Source organism: Podarcis filfolensis (genome assembly GCF_964270895.1).
Source record: "Podarcis filfolensis genome assembly, chromosome: 4".
In the NCBI taxonomy this organism is placed as follows: Eukaryota; Metazoa; Chordata; class Lepidosauria; order Squamata; family Lacertidae; genus Podarcis; species Podarcis filfolensis.
Genome location: NC_139607.1, coordinates 57,807,036 through 57,833,859, shown reverse-complemented (window position 1 = coordinate 57,833,859; position 26,824 = coordinate 57,807,036). Strand labels below are relative to the sequence as shown.

The 26,824-nt window shown below is 41.3% G+C and overlaps 1 long non-coding RNA gene across 6 annotated transcripts in view; it reads left to right on the top strand.

Annotated features, from left to right (window-relative positions):
- The window catches only part of LOC310761459, a 228,222-nt gene that overhangs the window by 191,801 nt on the left and 9,597 nt on the right, over positions 1–26,824 (top strand). The gene's annotated exons all lie outside the window — the stretch shown is intronic.

The following is a 26,824-nucleotide window of genomic DNA, read 5'->3' as shown; positions in this document are numbered from 1 at the left end:
TGCTAGATGCTCCTTTCTGAAGTGGGAAATATAAATAGAATTTCTGTTGAATAATGACTAAAATGCCAAATAACTTCAGTTACTGGCCTGCAATGTCCGAAACTTAGATGCAAGTTACTTGCCCCCAAATGACAATATATCCAACCACTGACATTTGGGTCACTCTAAACATTTAGTGCTAGAACACTTTTCTTATTAAATTATCAATGAATAAAAACATTTTGAACCTGATTCATAAGCATTAATGCTAAAGAGAACAACATTTTGATTGATTAATACCCATACAGCTAGTATTTGGATTAATCAATGAAGGACATTGACTTAAAGCTATGTGTTTAGTGTAGATGGTGTTATTTATTTTTTTAAAAAAATAATGATATAGCACTTCTGTCCTAAAATATATCTATGCTATGTAGGGTTTTTTTTAGTTAAAATAATGGTGATTATGCTTATGAAAGACACTTGGAGGATAATTCCTTCAGGATGCAATCTATTTACCAAGGATTGAACCCCATTAATTCAGTGGAACTTACTTCAAAGTAGACATGGATAGGATTCGATTGTCAGAGAACCTGTTGATACTTCAGAAAGGCTGCTTCCAGATGTGGCAGAAGGCCTCATAACTTGATTCAATAAAAACTAGGATAATTTATTAATAGCCACAAGAGGAGAATTTTTTACATTTGTCATTGTTGTTCGGGTAAACATTTATGAAATTTTGAGTAAATATACTCTACCGTAACACAAATAATACAAAGTTTGCAGTATGCTGGTACTTTCACTTGGAGCAGATACGTTTTGATTCTTGGACATGATGTCTTTTCAGATTCAGTAGCTGGATTTTCATTGTTTGTAACATATTGTTCGTTCATCAGGAATCATATTAAATCTGCATAGTTTCCCTCCCCCTATTTGGTTTACGAAATTTGAGGTGCTGTTATTTTGATAGCTCAAAACCCACTTGAATTTGCTACCAAATAACTTTGTATCTGTTTTGCGTAGTTTTTGAACATTCAAACTGTTTCTTATCTTTCCCTTAATGTGCATTTGGAAGTTGTTGTTTGTCAACATAAATGCTTAGCAATGATTTGTTCTAACTTGCTCCCACACTGCTTAATCTGAAAGATGATGCCAGTTGGCATAAACCCGTAGATCCGATCTTGTGGTGAAGTGTACTGCACAAGCTCGCTTCTATGGGTCTGTGTCAGTCTGGTGATCTGACCCAAATATATATATAGCAAGTCACAACTTGGGTAAAAAAAGACTGATTTTTGAGCAACTGTTGTCAAAGAGAATGGATGTTCCTTTTTTCAAATTTATATTTTGGTTTTAGCATTGTCATCATTGAACATATGAGGGAGAAATGTTCTATCTTACTATTTTTCTGTTTTGTGTTTTTATCTCTTCAAAGCAGAATTTAAATTTACAATACATTTCCAGAAAAGAGTATGGAAAATGGAAAAGCAGTGGCTGTGATCTGCCAAGGGAGAACTCAAAAGACCATTTGGCTTTCTGATTGTCACCTATGGAAGTTGAAGTTGCCCAGGAATATTGGATTGACTATTCCATAGCTCAGGCATGTCCAAAGTCCGTTTAATCCGGCCCCCATGGCAGTATATGTCCTGGGATAAAATCCTAAAAGCAGCTCAGTAACTTTGGGGTAAAATTGTAAAAAAGCTCAACAACTTTGGTCGGCCCTCACGCATGTTCATTTCATCAAATCTGGCCCTCTTTGAAAAAATTTTGGGCACCCCTGCCATAGCTGGTAACAAGAAACCATGTGTGTACAGGGCTCCAGGTTGTGGCAGTTGGCCTCAATCCTGCAAATACTTCCAAGTGCTTAAATCCCAGTAGGATTTATAAACTCAGAAAATAATGGTCGTTTTGCACAATATAGTAAAGAGATGTTCACAGCATATCTCTGTGTGTGTTCCCAATAAAGTGTGAGAACCATAAAGTTTGAATTGTTTGCTCACACGTAAACAAATACTGATGGAAGTAATTGGCTAATAGACATGCTACTTATTCCTTTAAAAAAAAGCACAAAGAAATACCAGGAATAGCATCTGGAATCTTCTGCATGCCAAACATGCTCTAACAGTGTGGTATGGTTTAGCTATTATGTACCTTCACTATAATGGTGTTCACCACGGGGTACTTGTGGCAAGCACCACTTTTCTCTGTAACGTGAATGGCCTCAAAAACATTACTTACAGGGTGAAACAGTTTAAATGCATTTGCTTGATATGTGTGTATTAGGGGAAACTCACATGGATGTTCAGTATGCTCTCATGATTTGAAAGAGGGTTGCTTATTCTGTGGAAGCACACACAATATCAACAGGACAGAAGCAAACTCCTCAGTGATCCTTCCATGTTCATATTAAACTTGATGGAAACTGATTAATGGTAAGTGTCTGCCATATTTGAAAGAGATGCAGAAGATCAGAAGAAGACATTGGAAGCTGTGTGCATCCGGGTTGAGGTAGTAGGTTGTATGGTTTAGAGTTACACCCTGGGAGTTAACTGTACAACCTTCTAGCTTTCCTTGGAGCACACTTGAACCATCGAGGAATTCATCATCTTTTTAATCTAATAAAGTGAACTCTGTGTAGTAAATGTATATGGAGTAATCACTCTGAAGCTTTATTGATGCTCACATACTCCTTATTACATGGTTATTTCATTTACAGCGTATTAGGAACTATGCTAACATGTTCTCCTAATGGACTGTGACTGCACATCACAGATATTTGAGAAAGAATGATGGCTACTTTAATTATATCAGCAGCAAAGCTGGAAAAGCTGACTTAATCGCTACATACAGAAACTGACAAATATTTATCTCTGCCGTTTTTCCTCTTAAGACTTATCTGAAATAGTTTAAATTTAATGTAACTAACTCTATAGCAATACTTAACAAAAAATAATGATTTAATATGAGACTAGATCATGTGTATTTCTGCTTAGACAAGTTACAGCTTCTCTGATGAATTAGTGTGACAGGTGCCCTTTAGATATTCTCACAGATGTGTCGTAACCTTTTTTCCACATGGATGGGAGTAGGAATGGACAGATCAGCCATTGCTGGTCTGCATTTATTTTGTATATGTTTATTTATATTAATCGGGGGGGGGGGTGTGTTAAAAAAAGCAACAGTGCAAGAAATGTAATTAAATGTGTATTTTATCTATATGTGTCTGTGGGTGGGTGGGTGTGCAGTTTATCTCAGTGTATGCATTTCCAAACACATCTTCTTATACATATTGATACAATTTTAAAAGTCAAGAACTGTGGCAGAAAATTCTGAGAAGCGTGAAATCTAAGGGATAATTAAGTTCCAATCCATGTATTCACCCTGAAATTGCAAACTAGGTCAGTTCCTGAAAAATATGGACCGAATGAAATTTTTTCCCACCCCTAACTGGGAGATTATTTAAATGACTCAACTATGTGATCTATAGTAACAGTCACATGGGTTCCCCAATGCCAGTTCTATGGCATATGGGCCAGAGTGATTATTCTTTGTCTTTCCTACAAAACTGGCATTGAGGAAGCCATGTGATCTCAGCACCTCAGCCCACATAGTTGCATAATTTAAATTGTCTCTGAACCACTTGGGTATTGCTCAAGGGGATCCCACATGGCTGGAAGAACATCTGAACACTGCAAATTATTCTTTAGCTAGTCAACAGTCTTGGAGCCAAGCTAAGATCACCCACATGATGTTTCTGTTGTTAGATTGTACCACTTCCAACTGCAGTTCAAATCATTTCTTCTTCTGTAGGGGGGCATGGCTAAAATGTAAGTTTTTAGTTTAGAATTTGCAAGACATTGCAGGTTTTCTTGAGGGAACCTGAAGTATTCAATCCCTCACCTGGAGTCTCAGCTGGCAGAGCCCAGCTATGGATGACATCATATGAGACTTCTTTTTGTGGAAGTACCTGCTGGGGACTTGGAGGACAGAATAACTGAGTGAATGGGGATCTGAATGCTGAATGTTGTAATCCTTTGTCCTCACTGGTTTAAGTGAGCATGTATGACCTGATTTTCAAAAATATTTTCACATTGCTGCTTTTTCATGCTGGTCCCTGTTTGGGCTAAATATAAAAAGATATTGCACAAATATAAAAGATACAAAAATAGAAAAGGTGGCATCCTGGACTTAATTTGACCTCTGCTCTTGCTGACGTTTGGCAAAATTAAACAGAAGATGCTCACCAATCCAAGCTGTAATATGTTGCTTTTCTGTTTTGTCTTTTCTAGTCTCTTCAACTAATGCGATAACAAATGTCAAAATTCCCATTGTATCAGCTAAGAATAGTCCATACTCCTGAGTTCCTTCACTTCCCAATGTGGTCCCTGTGCAGATGTTCTAAATGTGCAGGCTGCATAAATGGTGGTGGGTGTGATCATGCTCACTGGCCATACTTCTTTCCTGCACCAAACCATCATATGCTTAAGGACCTGTCTTCAAAGGGGCCTAGGCATGTACATACATGAGCTCCGAATGCATGATCTGCACCCTGGGCATGGACCACATGTTTGAGTGTACACACATATGTCAGGCAGGGTATCAGCATGGATGTAGGGCATGGCATGGGATCAGGACCATTGGGCACAATCCTGACCTTCCTACACACCTAGAATGTCTGCACAGGGCTCTGGTGTCTTCTAAACTAAAGTTCCCTTGTCGATTACTTGGCTGTCATTTAAAGAGTAGGGGAAGCTCTTCTTTTTCAGAGACTCAAGACTTTGCTAATCATTTCCCTGCTCAGTTTTTCACTACTTTTTACAACATTGCCCGGCATACAGCTGAGAGGATGTGGAATCTGTGTTCAATTTAACCTAAGGTTACCAGATTTTTTCCCCAAAGAATCTGGGGACACTTTTTTTTTGAAAAGAGAAAAAAAGTTTTTTTTAAAAAAAATATATTAAGAAGTAATATCTTCCCTTCTCTGGTCTCCTCTGTCACGTGGTCTTCCTCTGGGCCCCGGCCTGCTCTCTTGGAGCGCTAGCTGCCATGGAGTAGGCTTGGGTCGGGCCTGGGCTCAGGCACTTGTCCTTGTCCTCCTGGTGCTCTCCTACTTCAGTCGCTGCTCGCTGCCGTGGCGCCCACCATTTTGCCTCGCCGGAAGTCCCCATGTGATGTGTCTTGTGCCGTTGAACCAATCACGCAACATTCATTCCCTACTAACAAATCTACAACACTTAAAATATAAATCCAGGGACATTAAATAAAATCCGGGGACATTCCGGGGATGGATTTTGTCCGGGGACAGATTTGTAAATCTGGGGACTGTCCCCGGGAAATAGGGACATCTGGTAACCATAATTTAACCACCAACCCAATACGTTCTCATTCTCTTCTCATTTTTTCCCACATGCTTCCTAAGATCCATTTCAGATATTTAGAGAATTATATGGTGAGAGTTTTCCCATGAATGTAGGTGTGAGGTGTGTGTGTGTGTGTGTGTGTGTGTTGATGCTTGAATGCTTCTGTGCCTCAAAACTTCCCTGCCTATGGAAAACTAGCACATGAGGAAGAAAAGTAGTCAATGATTTTCGTTCCTGACATGCCTGCTTTTCACATGCATGGGTTTTGAGTTGTTTTCACAACTGAGGAGTGTGCTTCCACAATGGAATTTATTGTGAAATTGCCGCTTTTCATTTGCTCACATCTACATGACGTAATTAGCAAAAGGTCTTTTCCCCATATCTTTTCCCTTTTCTTTCTTTTTTAGAGTTTAAAGAGCCAACTTAAAACAAAAGCAAACCATGGAACAACTACACAGATGAAGATACTACTTACAGTATACTACAGCTTAGCTGCCCCATAGCTTTTTGTGTGAAGGTTGTGCTGAATAGCAATAGCTGTATGGCTTATATATGATGTTCTAGCCATTTCCAGACACTATTGTACTGTTTCTCTTCTTTTCTAGGAATTGATTCCTTTTCTTAAACTGTTCCCATTTGAGTATGATTGTCTTTCTTTACATCTTTTTAAGACAGTCATGGGGGAGGGGTGGTCAGGATTTGATCTACAGGATTATCCTGATTAAAAATCATCCCACTTTCATGGCTGGGAAAGAAGGTCTGACAATTCAGCTATAGGTGTGGAAGCAGCTTGAAGCAGAAAAGCAATGAACCACTCAAGTCTGGAAGCACCTAACTGTGGCTTCTTCTGAATTGCCCTATAATATGTATGTATGTGCATTCTCTTCCACATTAGCAACAATGACACATGCCACATAAGTCTATAAGCAGGTGTGAGATTATTTTTAATATATGTATTGTGTGCCCAAGCTCCATGAGCCTGCCATGTGAATCAACAACCACTCGTGACAATTTTTTTAAATTTAAATTCAAAAATTTCCAGCGACCAGGAAAGGCTGATGTTGGCGAACCCAGCTGTAGCAACAGCTGGGGAAGCAGGGGGCCACCATGCCTTGCTACCATAGAAGGTAAGCAGAATGGTCAGAAAATTTTATTAGACATGAGATCCCCTGCCTACATCCCCAAATCATACATTCCTAGGAAGACTCTATTGCAGGCTTCCTCAACCTCGCCCCTCCAGATGTTTTGGCCTACAACTCCCATAATCCCTAGTTAGCAGGTCAGGGATGATGGGAATTGTAGTCTCAAAACATCTGGAGGGCCAAGGTTGAGGAAGCCTGCTCTGTTGTGTTTTCTTGAAAGTTTGAAGTTGCTCTTTGATGCTGCCTGGATTGCTGTAAACTTGATATTCTCAATATTGTCTGTATTGTACATGCTCAAACATGTTTGCTATTGAACAGTGATAGCACTAAGCAATGTGAATTTATACAAATCAGCATTCACTTACCCATAGGCTAATCTAGAATCCACGGACCAATGTTCTCATGAAGAAGGCTTCAGCAAAGCTGTTTACATGCCCCTATGATATTCTTCTTGCCAAGCTGCAAAATGTAGGCTAGACAATGCTACTGTTAGGTAGGGTTATAGCTGCCTGATAGATGGTACACAGAATGCTCATCGATAGCCTGGAGAAAAGTGACAAGTGGAGTGCTGCGGGCTTCTGCCCTTGGCTTCAACATCTGTACAAAGGAGTTAGATGAAAGGGTAGAGTGGGTGTTCCTAAAATTCAAAGATGACAGCAAATAGCGTGGGCTAGCTAATACCGTAGAAGAATTAAGTACCATGTTGTGGGCGATGCAGTTTAAGAAGGATACTGATAAATTGAAATGTCTCCAGAAGAGGGCAACAAATATTGTGAGCAGCTGGGAAACAAAGGCCATTGAGGGAAAATGGAAGAAGTTGGGATATGTTTAGCCTGGAGAAATGTTGATTAAGCGGCAATATGGTATTTAGATATTTTAGAAGTTTGAAGAAATCTGTTTTCTGTTGTTCTAACATTAGAAAGAATTTCCTGATTGTATAAGAATTTCCTGATGGTATAAGCTGCTCAACTGTGAAACAGACTACCCAGAAGGTGTGGGGTTCTCATTCATTAGATAGGTGCTTGGATGGTCACATATCAGGGTTGCTATAGTAGTGTGTTTTGGCATCAGCAAGAGATTGAAGTAGATGACATTTCAGGTATCTCCCAATTCTGATATTCTAATCTTATGTTGGAAGCTCACTTACAAATGCATTTGAATAAGAAACCCAAAATGCATTTCTAAAAGTATTCAGGAGCATAGAATGAAGTGATCCATCTAGTTCACCAGTTCAAACTTCACTTCTTTCAGTATAGCTGCAGTCCTGTGAACTGAGTTATTTGATCAAGAGTTAGTTCCCATTAAAACTCAAGTCTATGCAGGCTGCTTTGAATTCCCCTCTCTCCTTGCATTCATAAATGCTGCTATTTGGTTAAAAGTCTTGGGTCAATTTTGCTAGTGTGACTTAGTTACCATTGGCTGCTTGCTCTAGTGACACAGATCAGTCATAAAACACTTTTAGAATAGCTACATAAAACATTTTTATAGAATCACTGGAACAGTGCAAAGCAGCTGGGGCACACTATTGAGCATGGCTCTCTGTTGTTTCAGTATAAGTGTGTTTACAGCCCCTTTTGTTATATAAATAGAATGATGTATCATCTTTAAAGGAGTGCAGTCCAGTCTAGCACATATCCACAATTTACCCTCTTTAAAAGCTAGGGGATATATTGTCTGTTTCAGTTTTATGTTTAAGGCAGGGCAGGCATAAGGAATATGTGGTCCTCCAGATGTTGCTGGACTACAACTCCCATCATCCATTACTCTTGCTCATGCAGGTTGGGGCTGATGAGAGTTGAAATCCAATAACACCCAGGGGGTCATAGGTTCCCCATCTCTGGTTTAAGGTATTTTCAAGGGCAGGTTATTATCTGATGATACTTTTATCTGTGGCCAAACAATCCCAGAATTGTGTTCAATCATAAGCTGCTTTGGCTTTTTTTTTTTTTAAGAGCGCAAAACTTCATGTAAAAATAAAGTTCAGTCAACAGGTGTCATGTTATGGCTGAGTGACAACTGTAGTAAGTTCCACATAGTTCACTGTATTTTGAAAAAAATGCATATTTTATCACAATATACATACAGTGGTACCTCGGGTTACATACGCTTCAGGTTACAGACTCCACTAACCCAGAAATAGTACCTCGGGTTAAGAACTTTGCTTCAGGATGAGAACACAAATCGTGCTTCGGTGGCGCGGCAGCAGCGGGAGGCCCCATTAGCTAAAGTGGACCTCGGGAACGAATTAAATATGTAACCAGAGGTACCACTGTATTTCTAAACATAATTTATCCTAAAATATGCATTCTTAAATGTTGACCTGAAAACTGTATTGTAAAATAGTGTGAAATCTGATGGATAATTATGTTCGGATGCAAACATTAGTCCAAGAGATGCAGTTCAAGTCAGTTCCCACTGGAGTTCACATAAATCAAATTTCTCATGCATCCCCACTCAACAGAGCACAGTTTCTCCTTCCTTACCCATGGCTAGGAATGATAGGCAATGATGGGAGTGGGAGGTTTGTGTATGCTTCCCATATGTCTGCCCAGGCCACTCTCCCTCTCTGTGCAATGCAAGCTACTCATGCTTGCCCCAAACAGAGACGGTCTGGGTTGGGATTTGGGAGGGCCACACAAACCTTCCATTATCCATTATGGCCTGTTATGTTGCCCGCATGTGCACCTGGGAGCAGAGAGACTCTGTTGAACCAATGAGAATTACTCAGGCACAGGCACTGCCCCCACATCTATATACCTTATTGGGACTTGGACCAAAGCATTGATGAAACAGGCCATCAATGTAAGATAGTGGTCATCTTATTGTCAAATTTGAGCCATTCATCATGGCAGAGAAAGATTTGAGAGGGTTATTCCCCCATTCACCCTCTATCGATAATATTGTACAGTGTTGCCAAAACCTTTATACAGTGGTACCTCGGGTTAAGAACTTAATTCGTTCCGGAAGTCCGCTCTTAACCTGAAACTGTTCTTAACCTGAAGCACCACTTTAGCTAATAGGGCCTCCTGTTGCCACTGCGCCGCCGCATGATTTCTGTTCTCATCCTGAAGCAAAGTTCTTAACCAGAGGTACTATTTCTGGGTTAGCGGAGTCTGTAACCTGAAGCATATGTAACCTGAAGCGTATGTAACCCGAGGTACCACTGTATTGCCTGAGGTGCCTTTGGTTAGAGAGTATGATTTATAAATTTATGTTTTGGAGGGGGATGATATGAATAAGTTGCACTTAAAATATAATGGTTATATACTATATTTTCCTATACAATTAACTTAATTAAGTCCTGTCTTTCCTTAATATTTATATCCAAGAAGTCTCCTTTTAGCAGGGAGTTTTATAGTAGTGGGCGGCTTTGTATTTCAGCTACATTTTATAACAAATTATTTAATTTTCATTTATGAGGAAGCATATGTTTTCTTTTATTATATTTTCTACTGTTTCTGTTACCATAGCTACAACTAAAATACAAATTAGGTTTCTGAAGAAAATGAGGCAACAATTTTTTTTAAAAGAAACAAGTATTTTATAGAATAATATAGAAAATAAAGAATGCCTGGTGGGGGGGAATACGACTGTAGCCCTTCTTATAAACTAAAGTATAGAAAAGCCTATGTCCTGCTCAACCTGGGTGGTCAAAATTATCAATTTGCAGTTGCCTTTGATTATACAAGAAAGTGATTTGGTTAAGTGCCATATTTGACTGCAGTCAGCTTTTTGATTGTCTTTGGCTTGTGTGCCAATTACAAGACGACATGGCAGCCATCCAAAGGATCACCAAAGAGTGATCGAAATATACATGTTGTTTTGTTGTTGCTGCTACTATTTAAAGCCTGTAGTTGCACTGTTCTCTTTTTGACAGCAGTAGAGAATCGTATATGGTGGGGCTGGAACTGTTCACAAAAAAGCCGGCCAAATGCAATAGTTTTGGAGTAGAGTAGGGAAAGTATGAAAGGCTGAAAGGGGAGATGTGGTACAGATGGAGCAGAGATGTGAAGAACTTTCAAAACAAAGAGTTTGAAGTGGAATGCCTCAGAGAACCATTGTAAGGAATACAATGAAGAAAGGTGTTTGTAACAGAGACTAGAGGTGACCACTCCACAAAGACAGAAAAGAGGCTTGATGTTTTCCTTGCGAGAAAGGCAAAAGCTGCAGTATTTGTCATCCAATATGATGTGGGAAGCAAATGGAAAGGTAAACAAATTAATGCCAAGGCTACACATTTCTAATATTTGGCCTTGGGGGATGACAACGGCCAGGATTCAAAGGGCGTCTTGGGCTTATGCAAGCAGCTTGTGCTAGCCTGGTGGAATTTTTAACAGCAAATCCACATCTCAGATCCCGATTACTTTTAAAATTATCTCCAATTTCAACATTGTACATTTTATTACCTTTTTTTAAAAAAAACTTCCTTCAGTTTTACACATCCACATTACACATCTGAAGCACATGCCCCCCCCCTCCAAAAAATACTGGAAACTAGTTTATTAATGGTACAGTACTGGAATTGTAGCTCTATGGAGTAAACTACAATTCCCTGGAATCCCTGGAGAAGCAGTGTACTTTAAATGCATGGTTTGGATGTGAGTGGTTCATGGGGGGCATTTTGCTAAAGAAAAACTAGCCTAAGACCTTCAGTGAAAGGAGGAATGAAGGGAAGGAGGGAGGGAGGGAGAGTTTGTGTACAAATATAAGGAGCTTTGGTCTTCATAATACTTACCTTTAGCTGATGGCAGAATGTTCCATCAGGATTTTCTGCAATGTCAGGAAATCAGGCTGAGATACAGGATTGACTAGAAAGAGAGACTTCACATATAGATAACTGGATTTGAGAGTAATCAACAAGGAGATAGCAGACCTGAGCAGAGATCTTGGTTCTTCATTCAAAGCACTGTGCAGGATGCCTGCATGTAGTTCAGAGCATTGTGGAAAAGCTCCCACCATTAACGACAATGGATATCCTGATCTGTGTATTCTGAGGCATGGCATACTTACTCGTAAAGCACATGACAATGAATCATTGGAACTATAGTTTACCTCTCGCAGAATTACAATTCCCAGCACCTTTAACGAACAACAGTTACCGGAATTCTTTAGAAGGACATTATAGGCTTTAAATGCACAATGTGTTTGCGGCCTGATTCCATGCACAAACTTGGTGTGGTGGCAGTTTGTGAGCTGAGTGTGGTGTGTTTTGAGAAGGAAATATGCATTGTTTAGAGCTATTTCGTTTTTCAAACACTGTCATTAGAGATTGTATGTTATGGTGAGGAGTGTGCCATTTTCAACTGCATGATTGATAAATTCTACTTACAGAATTGGCTTGACCATAATTTTTCCCTTCTACCTGTGTATTTTTTTTTTTTTTTTTTTTTTAATATATTTATTAAAGTTTTCAAATAAAGCATATATAGATAAGCACTTATCATTGTCCATTTAACATCTCTCAATTGTTACATGGGACTCCCCCACACCTCCCGCATACACTTACATCATTATTAAATTAATTTCAAACAAATTATCATTTAACTCATCTTAATTAATAATCTTAATTTGGTTTAACATATAATTCAGCCTTAAATCTAATTTAATGGTAGACAATTGTCTGCACTGGCATCCAATTCAGCACTCAGCCAAATTACAATATTTTTGTAAATAAATCTTAAATTTCCTCCAGTCTTCTTCCATCCTTTCTTCTCCCTGGTCTCGAATTCTGCCGGTCATCTCGGCTAATTGCATATAGTCCATCAGTTGCATCTGCCATTCTTCCACAGTGGGTAGCTCCTGAGTTTTCCAATTCTTGGCAATTAATATTCTTGCTGCTGTTGTTGCGTACAAAAAGAATGTTCTGTCCTCTTTTAACACACTCTGGCCGACAATACCCAGGAGAAAGGCCTCTGATTTCTTAGTAAAGGTGTATTTAAACACCTTTTTTAATTCATTATATATCTTCTCCCAAAAGGCCTTCACTCTAGGGCAGGTCCACCAGAGGTGAAAAAATGTTCCTTCATTTTCCTTACATTTCCAACATTTGCTATCAGACGAATGGTATATTTTAGCCAGTTTAACAGGGGTCATGTACCATCTATACATCATTTTCATCACATTTTCCTTCAACGCATTACATGCAGTGAAGTTCAGCCCAGAGGTCCACAACCTTTCCCAATCTTCAAACATAATATTATACCCAATATCCTGCGCCCATTTTATCATTGTTGATTTTACCATTTCGTCATGTGTGTTCCATTTCAGCAGCAAGTTATACATTCTTGAAAGTACCTTAGTCTTAGGTTCTAACAGTTCAGTTTCTAACTTTGACTTTTCCACTTGGAATCCTAGCTTTTTGTCATTTTTAAACACTTCTTTAATCTGAGCATAGTGTAACCAGTCTCGCACTTTGTCTCTCATCTTTTCTAAACTCTGCAATTTCCAGTTGTCACCATCCTTTTCTATTATCTCCCAATATTTTGGCCAGTTGGCCTCCATATTGGCTCTTTTCCGAGCCTTAGCCTCCAGGGGTGACAGCCACCTCGGAGTTTTATTCTCCAGTAAGTCTTTATATTTTGTCCAGACATTAAAAACTGATTTTCTGACAATATGGTTCTTGAAGGCCTTATTTATCTTAGCTTTATCATACCATAAATATGCATGCCATCCAAACGCATTATTAAAACCTTCCAAATCCAAGACATCCGTATCTTCAAGAAGTAACCAATCTTTTAACCAGCAGAAAGCTGCAGCTTCATAATACAACTTTAAATCTGGCAGGGCAAAGCCCCCTCTTTCTTTCGCATCTGTTAATATTTTAAATTTGATTCTGGGCTTTTTGCCCTGCCAGACAAATTTAGAAATATCTTTCTGCCACTTCCGGAAGCACTCTGTCTTGTCTACAATCTGCAGTGTCTGAAACAAAAATAACATTTTTGGCAATACATTCATCTTGATGGCAGCTATTCGGCCTAACAAAGAAAGTTTTAGTCTTGACCAACTATCCAAGTCTCTCTTAATCTCTGACCAACATTTTTCATAATTATCTTTAAATAAACTCAGATTTTTTGCTGTTATGTTTACCCCTAGGTATTTAACTTTTTTAACCACATTTAGTTCTGTCTCTTTCTGAAGCTGTTCCAACTCAATATCTGTCATGTTTTTCCCCAAAACTTTAGTTTTTTGCTTATTTAACTTAAATCCTGCCACTCGACCAAAGTTTTGAATCAGTTGTAGTACTCTTTTCAAACTAGACTCCGGCTCCTGTAATGTCAGAACTAGGTCATCTGCAAAAGCTTTAAGTTTATATTGTTTCGCTCCGACCTGAATCCCTTCCACCAACCGGTCCCCCCTAATCATATTCAGGAGCACTTCCAGAACCGAAATAAACAGTAATGGGGAAATCGGGCAGCCTTGTCGTGTACCTTTTTCAATTTTAAACTCTTCTGTAACCACATTGTTAACTATCAGTTTAGCCTTTTGTTCTGAATATATTGCCTCAATCCCGTTCTCAAACCCCCGTCCCACTCCCACTGTGTATTTTAATCGAATTACCTGCATCAATAAATCTAGAACTTAGCATTTTGTATGTTTTATTTATGTTTATTAACTCAGTTAGTGAAATCAAAAAATTACCAGTAAATGGCTTGTATTCCATAGAATTAATTCTAAATCATTTCAGGGTTTTTTCATAAACAAAAGTTCCATTTCGCCCATTGTCCAGATTTACCCTGATATTAACAAATTCTACTTTAAATCCTTTGACTCGGACAATGCATGGTTACATGCAATATTGCTGCAACAACATTATCATTCCCAAGCAATTATTCCCAAACAGTCAGCACAATTCTGATTCTTTGGCTCTTTGAACCACCGTCTTCATGTCCCCAACCCCTGAACTGTCCACTCCCTTTCTGCTCAGTAATCCATAGAGACCTTCTGTCTCCAGGCCCTAGCAATCTCACTCTACACGCCTTTTCTCACTAACCCTTTGTCTCTTGATAATAAAGAGTAATTGAACACATGGAAAAAGAAGCACTCATCAGTGAGGTACTTGCTATACGGATAGCTCAGTCAGTAGAGCATGAGACTCTTAATCTCAGGGTAGTGGGCTGAAGCCCCATGTTGGACAAAAAGATGTCTGCATTGTAGGGGGTTGGACTAGATGATCCTTGTGGTCTCTTGGTAGGCAAAGTCTTGTATAGAGTTCCCCGACTTTGGGGATGTCTACCACTATTTCTGATGCCCATTCTCATGCCCATTGTGCACAGTCACTCAGAGGAAATCACAAGGCAAGAGGAGCCTTTGTTCTCCTCTTGTCCCTGCTTGCTCGAAGAAGCCAGGCGAATGAGCAGCAGCACCACCAAGGAGCACCAGCAGGGCCAGGAGATTCTCAGGGTAGCTGCAATCTCCTTGCAGACCAGCGCCACTGGTCTTTGTTTTTTTAAAAAATGGTCTTTTCATATAAGGAAATAAATATAGCTGTGTTAATACTGAGTAAAATGAAAGATGTAAACACAAGCTAGTGGATAGGACAGTGAGTTAAAGGACTAGATTTTGTTTTCAAGAAGAATAATGGCATTAATGACTGTTAACTAGCTGGTAGATAAGGGACGCGGGTGGCACTCTGGGTTAAACCACAGAGCCTAGGGCTTGCCGATCAGAAGATCGGCGGTTTGAATCCCCGTGACGGGGTGAGCTCCCGTTGCTCAGTCCCTGCTCCTGCCAACCTAGCAGTTCGAAAACACGTCAAAGTGCAAGTAGATAAATAGGTACCGGTATGGCAGGAAGGTAAATGGTGTTTCTGTGCGCTGCTCTGGTTCGCCAGAAGCGGCTTAGTCATGCTGGCCACATGACCCAGAAGCTGTACGCCGGCTCCCTCAGCCAGTAAAGCGAGATGAGCGCCGCAACCCCAGAGTTGGTCAGGACTGGACCTAATGGTCAGGGGTCCCTTTACCTTTACCTAGCTGGTAGATAAAAGCTGTATGTTTAGGCTCAATACATGTGTCCCTGATTTAATCCACCACTCAGAGCTGCTTTTAGCTTAAAATGGCAGGGGCCTAAAGAAACATATAGAAGTGTTTGGTTCAGGCCAAAAAGGCCAACATGCCCCCCCCCCAATACTGCTGCTGCAAGGAAAAGCCCCCAGTGATTGCTTTAAAGTTAAAAATCTTGCATTGTGGCACTTTTGGCCCTTCGAACGGCCATAAATCGATGATGACTAGGATAAAAGGTGATGCTTGCTAATTCCTGCAATTGTCCTAGTATTTCCTCTGAACCTTCTAAAACTACAAATTAGATCCAGATATCTTTTAGTGGATGGAAAGCAGCCAGTAGCATTATTCCCCACAGATACTTCCATTAAATCTTGTGGAAGTGTTCATGCAGTGCTGTAACATGTGGGCTCTCTGAAAGTTCTTTCTTCTCCATTGCATGACTTCAATATTATTTCAGATTTACTTTCGCTTTCTTGTATAATTCTCTATTGCAGCAATTCCTGCACTGTATTCATGGACCACTTAAAACTTGCTGGTGATCTTGGAAGGTCACTTGAGAAGCTGTTTTGGTTCCATGTATCAAAACACAGACTTAACTTCTGTCTTATCCTTGCCTTTCTGCCCACTGGCCCAAAAGCATGGCAACCCTTTCCTTTTATGCAACCCAGAATATTTTGCCATTTTGAAAAAAGATTTGAAGTAAGAATAGAAATATTTAGGGTTCATCTGAAACTATACTATGCAGATGGACATAAATGAGGGGAAAGATGGAGTGTTCAAATTGTCCATTCTGTAATATGGAAACCCATGATGGTGGTGATGGTGATGGTGATTTTATATGCTGTCCATCTGACTAAGTTTTCCCTTGCATAATATTCTTTGTGAACTTGTGAACTTAGTATTGACTAAGTGGTTTGAGCTTGATTGTCAGAGAAGTTTGTCAGGTTTCATATAGTTCTGTCAGTGAGCACACATTGATAAAACACTGTGATCTCTGTGTGAAAGAAATGTAGAGCTACAAGTGAAAGAGGTTCTAATAGATAGTAATAGATAGTAAAATATTGTGATGCTGGACTGAACTGCAGTCATGATGACATTTCAAAGGAACCTCCCAATATAAGTGTATACAGCTAGAAGCTTGAACTGGAAAAGTGATGTTGAAAGACTGTTCTCAACTAATTCATAAATAAATGTGTCCTTCTTGAAGAAAAACTCTTGGGATTTGATTTGGCATTAAAAATACAGGTGATCTTAAGGCCTTGGAGGAGGGAAATATTATTTAGCTAAGTTTCTTCTGGTGCGGGGGGGGGATGCATTTGGAAACCAATATCATTAGAAAAAGTGTTTGAAAGTTTTACAGAGTAAGCTTCGAACCTGAGATAACTGAACTTGAGAAAACTTACAGAAGGGATGTATATATACTTTGTCCCAGGTCATAGTGAAAACTTTGACCTGTTCTCAGAAATAGGCTAGTAGCCATTGAAGCTCTTGTAAGAGAGGAATCACATATTCCTGGTCAATAATCTGGCTGCAGATTCCTGTAGCAGCTAAACTTTCTAAGCACTTTTCGAAAGCAGCCTCATACGGAGTGTGCTACAGAAGTCCGAGTGTGATGTAACTGTCACTTGTGCCTTGTGGTCAGCTCTCCCAAGTACAGTTTTATATGTTCTCAGGATCCTATAAAGCTGGATAGCAGGATGTGTTCTACAAAAAATGTATAACCTTATTCCAGTTTTAATGCATTTGGGTTCTTTATGGTGAGCATAGAGTGGCCATTGTGTGAAACTTGAAGCAGAGCTGAATGCTCTGAATGGAACATAATGGGCTTCAAAAGGGAGCTGAAGCTTTCATGAAGGGACAGAAGCTCCCCTTTGCTATGTAATACCAGATAGCCTATAAGATTTGAATACATGATTATGTCTGAAGCTAAATCAGAGTGAGGGTGATTCTTTCTGCCCTCACTCTCATGTCTTTTGGGTAAAAATAAAAGAGTGGTATTCAGCCAGAAAGAATATGGTGGTGACCTGTTCAGAATATAAGGTCCACCACAGAGAAGCATTTTAGGTTGTTGCAAATGCTAGTTCTGTATTTAAATTTTTTACCTGTTTTTTATTGTCAGTTTCTATTAAGATACAAAATTTTGTTGCACACCACCCTGGAATCCAAAAAAGATTGGAGGCTGTTGTTAAATGCCAGATCTGCCTAGAATTAAACATGTGTCATTCACAATCAGCACTAAGGGATTTGGGAGCAAGAGCGTGGTGCAGTACTTAGAATAGGGATGTTGTTAGTATACCATATCCACCAGGCTGCACTACAGTCTTCCTAAATGAGCAGGTGAGGGTAGTCTAGGTTGTGGTGCTAGATAACTTCTTCACAGTGGTGTTGGTGGACTTCAGTACCCATTCTGGGACTACATCAAAAAGGCTGGCTTGGGACTTCATGATCCCCATGGGTCTGTCTTAGTTTATCGATCCAACAGATCAATAAGCTTGATCTGGTCTTTGCCTTAGTTTGGATTGGTAATACTCTCCACTGTGAGTCTGTTGTCATGAGTGGGTCAACAACAACAAATATTCATTACGGTTGTAGACCAGCATAAGAAGGGAGGAGCAGGGGCAGAGGAAGGGGTGGTGGGGGCAGGTCACCCTGGGTGTCACCACTGAGGGGGGTGACAAAATGCCGGGCGGCACTCGCCACGGGCCCTGCAGCACGCCCGAGCCACACATTTCTCCTGGGAGTGATGTGGTGGCTTGAGCGCCCGCAGGCTACGTGCTGCCCCAAACTGTCCACCCGCTGTCTCCCAATCAGCTGTAGGACAGCTGAGTGGGAGGAGACAGGCAGACTCCTCAGAGGCCCCATGGAGCGTCCTGCCCTGGCTCACCCCCCCCCCATGGGCAGCTGGCTCCGCCCCTGGGCACAGGGCACACACCCTGCCCCAGGCGCTCAATCCACTTGTTCTGCCACTGGGGAGGACTCCAATAATTTAAAATCGAAAAACTTTTTTTTAAAAAACTGAAAGGACTTAAAACAAAAAGTATATATAAAAGTCTATAAGAATCCAAAAGAAGCTAAGAGAGTCTAAAAGAAGGGTTAAGAACATTAGACAAGAGTGAAAAAGCGTAAAGGATTAGCATATATAAGACTATAGCTATCACTCTACAGAGCGCTCTAATACGAGTGCTTATTATATTTAGTTTGTGAATCGTTTCCTGCTGAGGTTTGGGCTGAATATGGTACTCCACTCGGCAGCAGTGGAGGATCCATGTAGATGGTCCACCCAAGACTGGTGCTCCTGTCAAGGCTTTCATCACACTGTGGAATTGTGAGGTGCATAGTCATTGATACGATCACTCCTGAGTGCCCTCGCCACTGCTGTGGAAGACATAGCTCACCTTGGTACTCTGGTGACCTGTATGTTTTCAAATGGGGCCAATGGCATACCTGCTAGAGCACAGGTAGTGTAAATCGTGGTACTGAACATGATCCAATGCAGGTGAGGGTGCATTACTTTGCCTACAACTTGTCAGTGACGGTGGTGAAGAAAAATGACTTTTCAACCACTCTTGTGTCTGCAAATAGCCATCTGACAAAGCACTGTCTGTTCTATCACTGGATCAGTTTCAATTATTGCAGCCTGAGGTTGTGGACAAGCTGCTATGAGAAGTGCGTCTAACCACCTGCCTCTTTGGCCCTTGCCCATCTTGGTTACTTAGAGTTAGCTGGTGGGTATTGACTGGGTGATGAGGTGGAGACATCACCCCTTTTTATTATTATTGCTAAGTAATTTATTAATTGCCTTTTAAACTGCCATCTCTAGATGATTTACACATAAGATAGTTAAAAACAGTTAAAAACCCAAAAAACATTTTAAACAAGACTAAAATCCTAATAAGTGGACACTCGTTGTAGAGACACATTTATCCAGCTGGGAAAGTCTGCAGAAACAAAAATGTCTTTTATCGCTTCTGGAAATTGCAGATAGTGGGCGCCTGTTGTATTTCAACAGGAATGCTGTTCCACAGAATAGTGGCAGCCACACTAAAAGCTCTGTTCTGAGGGACTGCAGAGTGGGCTTCTGAGATCTTTGGGAATTGAGGCGATCTGCTGGTTCTATAAGAAATAAGGCGGTCTCTCAAGTAACCTGATCATGAGATGTGTAGGGCCTAACTGAACTTGTCCTTGTAGCAAACTGGCAGCCAGTGCAAATCACACAAACAATGTGTTATATGCTGACAGTAGTTTGATTATCAGGGACCATGCAGGCCCTGGATTGGTCAGCCTTAATGTTGATGGGAACTGGAGTCCAACAACATCTGGGTGGCCACAGTTTTGCCACCCTGCTTTAGACAGAGGGCTGTCCCCTGTAAAATTGGGTACACAGCTACCCTATTTTGCTTCCTTCGAATTTAACTTTGTATGTCAATTTTAAATGTACTGTAACTAGTATTCGGATGAAAACTCCAACAATGAATACAGCCATATCCTGAATAAAAATACTCAGAAGAATTGTTTAGGAACACTATTCCTCTGTTGCATAATGCCTATTGTTAAAATAAATCTTCATATTCTTCTATTTCACACACACAATTTAATTTATTGTATATGTCATTTCCTGAAAGAAATATACGAGAATGCTATATATATATATATATATATATATATATATATACACATAAATATATATACATAAATATATGCATATATATATGTGTATATATGTGTATATATGTGTGTATATATATACATATACGCATACACACACACACACACACACAAACATTATAAATTGCATTTATACATTTATTCATAAAATATTTTCTATTGCATTCAAAAGCTGTGTTTTCCCCATCCATGTCTTAAGAATTTAGCAGTTCACTTACTATTATCAGGTTTAAGTTGCATTAATTTTGTTGAAATCAGTAGAGCTAATTGGATTTATGTGGCTGCATGTAAACATGCCCGAACACACACCTAGGTATATCAATTTAACTACATTGTAGCATGGGCCTCAGGCTGTTTGTTTTGTCTGGCCAATTTTAGTCATTTATATTTTTAGAGTGAGTCCAATATCCAGTTGTTCCTCTAGTTAGGAACTTAATTCGTTCTGGAGGTCTGTTCTGAAACTGTTCTTAACTAGAGGCATGCTTTCGCTAATGGGGCATTTGTGTTCTCATCTTGGGGCAAAGTTGTCAACTCGAGGTAACTCTTCCAGGTTAGTGGAGTTTGTAACCTGAAGCGTTTGTAACCTGAGGCGTTTGTAACTCGAGGTACCACTGTATACATGAAACCACTCGGAGGGAATCAAGCATTCCAACTCTGTTATTTGGGGTGGGGTGGGGGATTAAACTACAGGTTGTGTGCCTTCACCATTTGTTTTTATTTACATCCCAAAGAAGCTGCTAATTTCCTTTTGTGTTTTCATTTGGTGGGGGAAAATGGTGCATTGTAATAAATTTATCGTGTGGAATTTAAGATAGAATCATAGAAGAGTTGGGTGGGGCCACAGGGGTTATCTAGTCTACCCTCTGCAATGCAGTGATCTTTACCCAGCATGGGGCTCAAACCCATGACCCTGAGATTAAGAGTCTCATGCTCTACATGCAGAACATGCAGGTTTTGGGATGCCACATGTTGCCGCTGTGGGAAGACTGGGCACGTTGGTCGAGTCTGCTGCTCCAAGACCTCTGGAGCACAACCTAAGCAAGATGTCCACGAGATCTACATAGAGGAGGAGTTACAGCCCACCTCTCCAGCCAGGGTACTTCAGCTTCCATCCCCAGGGTCCAATAAGCTTAGGATACAACTCAAGATAGAGGGAACCCCATGCACTATGGAGTTGCATACCGGCTCATCCTACTCCATAATATCTGCTAAGACACTGAAAGAGCTTTGCCCTAATGGCAGTCCTCCTCTCCGCTGGGCCCCCATAGTGCTGCGGGACGTCTAGAGAAAAAGAATCCAGCTAAAGGGGATGGGCACCTTCAAGGTCCAGTTTAAAAAGTACACCAAGAATTTGAACCTCATCATAACTGAAGGCCCATTCACTAGCCTTCTAGGCCTAGTACGGTTCGGGCCGTTAGGCTTAGGCATTTCAGGGCTTAATCAGATTTCCCCAGGAGCAGATTTTGAATCAATCTGCCAGGAGTTTCCATCAGTCTTGGGCCTGTACAACGGACCCCCGATTTCCCTATGGGTTAACCCCATGGTACAACCCATTCGGGTCAAGACCTGTAGAGTTCCGTTTGCACTTAAACCCAAGATTGATGAGGAGCTTGATCGCTTAGTCGCCCAAAGGGTCTTAGAGCCGGTAGCTTTGGAACCTGGGAAACCCCAATCGTCACACCGGTTAAGCCGGACAGCTCAGTCTGTATGTGTGGCGATTACAAATGCACCCTGAACCGGGCCTTACAGGACCACACGTACCTGGTTCCAGTGGTGAGCCATATGTTAGCAACCCTGGCTGGAGCCAAGATCTTTGGGAAGCTGGATTTAGCATAAGCTTATCAGCAGCTAACCGTTTACGAGGCCACCGCAGACGCCCAGACAATCGTGACTCATAGGGGTGCTTTGATGGAAACGCCTACAGTTTGGAATTAGCGTGCCCCAGGGTTATTTCAGAGCCTAATGGACCATCTCCTTAAAGGCATCCTTGGAGTCACGCCGTTTTTTGATGATGTGCTGATCGCCGCATCGTCAAGAGAGGACTTTGCCACCAGACTATGTATGGTGCTCCAACACTTCCAGATGGCAGGACTTAAGGTAAAACAGAAAAAGTGCCTGTTGGGAGTGAGCAGTGTGGATTTCTTGGGGTTCCGGGATGACGCGGACAGCCTCCATTCAGCAGAGGACAACCGCGAAGGATAGGCTGTTGTCCCGTGTCTCAGACTGGGAAGCCGGGTCCAGAATTTTCATGCTGCACAGCCCGCAAAGACGAGCTGTCTACTCCCCGAGGGTGCATGTTATGCGGTAGCCGTGTCATAATCCCCCCCCCCGTTAAGGATAAAAGTCTTAGAAGGGCTGCACACGTGTCTCACCCAGGGATCGTCCGGATGAAGGCATTGGCCCATAGCTATGTGTGGTGGTCAGTCATAGATGTGGAGATAGAGGGCTGGGTGAAACGTTGTGAGCCCTGCCAGGTCTCCCAGATGGATCCACCCAAGGCACCAGTACAGTCCTGGGAGTCCACACAGTCCCCATGGTCCCGGGTGCATGTGGATTTCGCGGGGCCTTCTCAGGGCCAACACCTCCTAATAGTGGTCGATTCTGAGTCCAAGTGGCTCGAAGTGGTGCCGACCTCAACCGTGTCTGCTAGAGTGACTATAAACGCGCTCAGGAAGCTATTTGCGACACACGGCTTGCCAGACACACTGGTGAGTGATAATGGGACCTCTTTTACTTTGGTGGAATTCAAAGAATTTGTAACCAAGAATGGAATCCACCACATTCGTTCTGCTCCTTTTCACCTGGCCACTAACGGCCAAGCTGAACGCATGGTCCATACTACCAAAGATGCGCTTATGCACATAGTGCATGGAGACTGGACTCTCCAGTTAGCAGAGTTCTTATTGGCCTAACACATCACCCCAAGCACAGTGACTGGCCAGAGTCCGGCGGAGTTGCTTATGGGGAGGAGGCTCACTACCCTCCTTGATCGAATGCACCCCGACTGGGCTCTTGAGCAACAGCCATCCACTGTGGTACGGGGGGCTCCAAGGGGGTTCTCCTCTGTTTATGTCCGAAACTATGGGCCTGGACAGGGTTGGGTCCCTGGTATCATTGCCTGCTGTACAGGTCCGGTTTACTACGAGGTAGGGTTGGAGGGGGGACTGGTTTGGAAGAGACACCTCGACCAGATCAGAGCCAGGGCACCTCTGAACACAGAGGACAGAGAAATGGGTACTTTGGGAGATTCTGTGCCCAGGCCAGGGTGGGAACCAGATGGGTTGCTGGTGACTGAGTTACCCCAGCAGTGCAACTTCAGGCCGGAATCCTCAGTGGCTCCATTGCCAGTGACCCCTTCAGAGCTGGCCTCGCTGACTGCCCCACTCAGACCGCGGGTACCGGAGGAACCTCCTGGGTCACCCACTCGGGCACAGGAACCGCAACGGTCCCAGTGGGAGCGGAAAAGGCCGGCACACCTTGATGACTATGTTTGTTCCTTTTGTTAGGAAGTTGGGGGGAGGAGTGTTATGTATTGGGTTTAACACATTTTATGCTACAAGGCACGTTCTAACCAATCGTATAAGCGTTGGTAGACTAACGTTCTAATGGCAAGTAAGCACATGCACTTTCAACTGTCAACGGTCAGTTCATGCTCTGGTTCATTATTGTGTTGTCCAGTCACTGCCTTGGGCTTCTGACTTTTTCCAAACATTTAACAACTTCATATGCAAGGAATCGTACAAAACAAAGTGACACTAATAAAGAAAACTTCCAGGGTGGCAACAGAAAGCAAACTAAAAATGCTTTTGCAGTTCATCAAAACTATCCATCAATATCAAGTTATAGGAAAACTGGTGCTATTAACAGTAATCCTTCTAGTTGGTTAATTGGTTCAGCAACTTCCATGCACATGATGTGTGATGGTAATTCCCCCCCCCCCCCCGCAAAGAGTTAATGATAACTAATCACAGGCAGCTACAGGAGAGCTATGAGATTCAGGTGAGGGTCAGATGCCTTGTCAATCCCAGCAGGTATATAAGAGGACGACCTGGCCTGCCCAGTCCGGGTTGTCATTATCAACACATACAAGCAGAAAAGTTGTTTTCATTCTGTTATGTATTGGGTTTAACACATTTTATGTTACAAGGCGCGTTCTAAGAAGCCTGCACCAAAAAAATCATGCACCCACTGTTGCGTGGGGCCGCTTTGGTTACAAAGCACGGATCCACATGGATTCTCAGGATTTTTGCACTGGGCTACCCCAAACTCACCGTCAAATCACATGTCTGTGGCCACAGCATGAACCATAAAAATCATACATCCACTGTTTCGTTCAAAATATATATTTTTTTCTTGTTTTCTTTCTCTAAAAACTAGGTGCTTCTTATGGTCAGGTGCATCTTATGGAGTGAAAAATATGGTAACTATGTGGAAAGTGATTTCATAGGGCAAGCCAGTCATGTAAAGCAGTTTGCAACATGGTTAGATTTAAGGTGGCCATTATGCCTCTGTTTTCCTCCGTCTCCTGTGTGCCCCTGTGGCCCCTAAACACATTGTTTCCCCACCCCTCCAGAGCAGATTGTAGGGGCATGGTGAGAGGAGAAAAGAAAATGTCTGACACACAACAACTTAGCTGAATGCTGCCCATAATGTTCTTTTATTACATTCATTGCCTCACTCCCAAGTAGTCAAATTTTGATTTCAAAAAGCAGATTATTTATTTGAAGGATTTTTACCCCGCTCTTCAGTCAAAAAAGGTCTCCCAGGTTGACTCTAAAAGATCAGTTAAACAATTTCTTCAAATTAGGACATGAAACAGCCAAATTGTGGTATTTTGCAAATTTGGCTGCAGCTCAGTTTATACCCAAATTATTTTCTCCTCCTCTGACCCTGAGCTGCCCCTCATTTGTGGCAGTTAATGGATTGGTGCCTCCCTCTTTCACAATATTCACCACCAAATAGTTCAATCACATGAAAAAACTGCACCACACAAGTGTCTGCCTGTTTGAACTACTTCATTAAAATGGCTTGGCTTGGGGGTCCCAGTCCCCAGTAAAGTGGCTGCCTCTAGTCTACCGCTGTATGAAAGAGTTGGGAAAATAAAATTTATCTCTAACCCTGAAATGCTGATATTGGTAGCCAGAATTCATTTTAAGGATTTTCTACCAAGATAAAAATATTTTAGAAAATACTCAACTGTGAGTACGTAATTTGCAAAACTTGAATGTGGAGGAAACTAAAACTCTCAGGAAACAGCAGCTTGAACTAGAAATGACAGATGCATTTTCACCCTCTTAAAAGTATAACTATATATTTCAGATTATTTCAGTTTCCAGAGGGAGAGATTCTGATTTTGACAAAACAAGGGATGATTCGTGCCATTATATGTAGATTCTGCAGGCATTGAAGCTGATCTTCACTGTTGGTTGAGTTTATTTAAAGAGCTTTTCTAGTCACCTTTGATCCTTAGTGATTTCTCCAGATGCACAGAAGTGAACAATGTAAAAATCTTGCTGCTTCAGCAGAACAAAATCCAGCTGGCAGGGAAGTGAATCTGCAAGTCATTGGTTACAGCTGTGTTTCGATTTATGTGATGGTTGAAAAAATAAATTACAAGATTAAATGGCTAAAAGAAGACTCTTTGTTTAGCCCTTGTGTAGGGAATGAAAGTGTTTATAGTGCTGTTTTATACACAGCCGTTGCAAAGTAAGCTGGACAAATAGGCTTATTCAAAACTTCCCTAAAATGTTGTACATTCAGTTTTATTTCTTCACAAGAAACTGCATGCTTTAGAATACTGTTGTCAGCCTGCAAATGTTTAAAAGGTCTTCTGCCTTTGAGAGTGTCAGCAGACTTTCTGTCTTTTTGGACTTTGTAGTTTATCAGTGGGAGACCATTTCTGCCAATTTAACTCTTAAGTGTGCCAAATGCATCTTTGACGTACCTAGAGTTATAGGCAGAAGCTATGTCAAACTGATACCCTTCTAATGGCTTTATGTTCAAGATTTGTGTTCCATTTGTTCTTTTTTATATGCAAGTATTGTTGCAGCTGTAGACCTGATACATTCCAGTGTGTTCCCTAATGTGCACCTTGTGCCAGGAATAATGTTGAGCGTCATGTTTTTGTATTACAAGTTAATGTGTGTCTACATGGCTATGTAAAGGCACCATCCCGAAAAAAAACCTACAATGGAAGGCTGAAGCCAGTGGCAACTTTATAGGGCGCGGCTTTGTAATTTGGCTATGAAATCTTGGCTCTGATTAACTTGGGGTCATCATGCCATTTACTGAATTAGAATCTCATCCATTATTATATATACAGTTATACTAACTGCTTATATTCTTTTGAAAACTAATTACCCAAGCAGCATATTGAGAAAGCAGTATACAGTGGTACTTCGGGTTACATAACGCTTCAGGTTACATACGCTTCAGGTTACAGACTCCACTAACCCAGAAATAGTGCTTCAGGTTAAGAACTTTGCTTCAGGATAAGAACAGAAATCGTGCTCCGGCGGCGCAGCGGCAGCAGGAGGCCCCATTAGCTAAAGTGGTGCTTCAGGTTAAGAACAGTTTCAGGTTAAGAACGGACCTCCGGAACAAATTAAGTACTTAACCTGAGGTACCACTGTATTTACCCTCCTGGAACACCCTTCCTACCTCCAAAACAGTTACCTTTAAA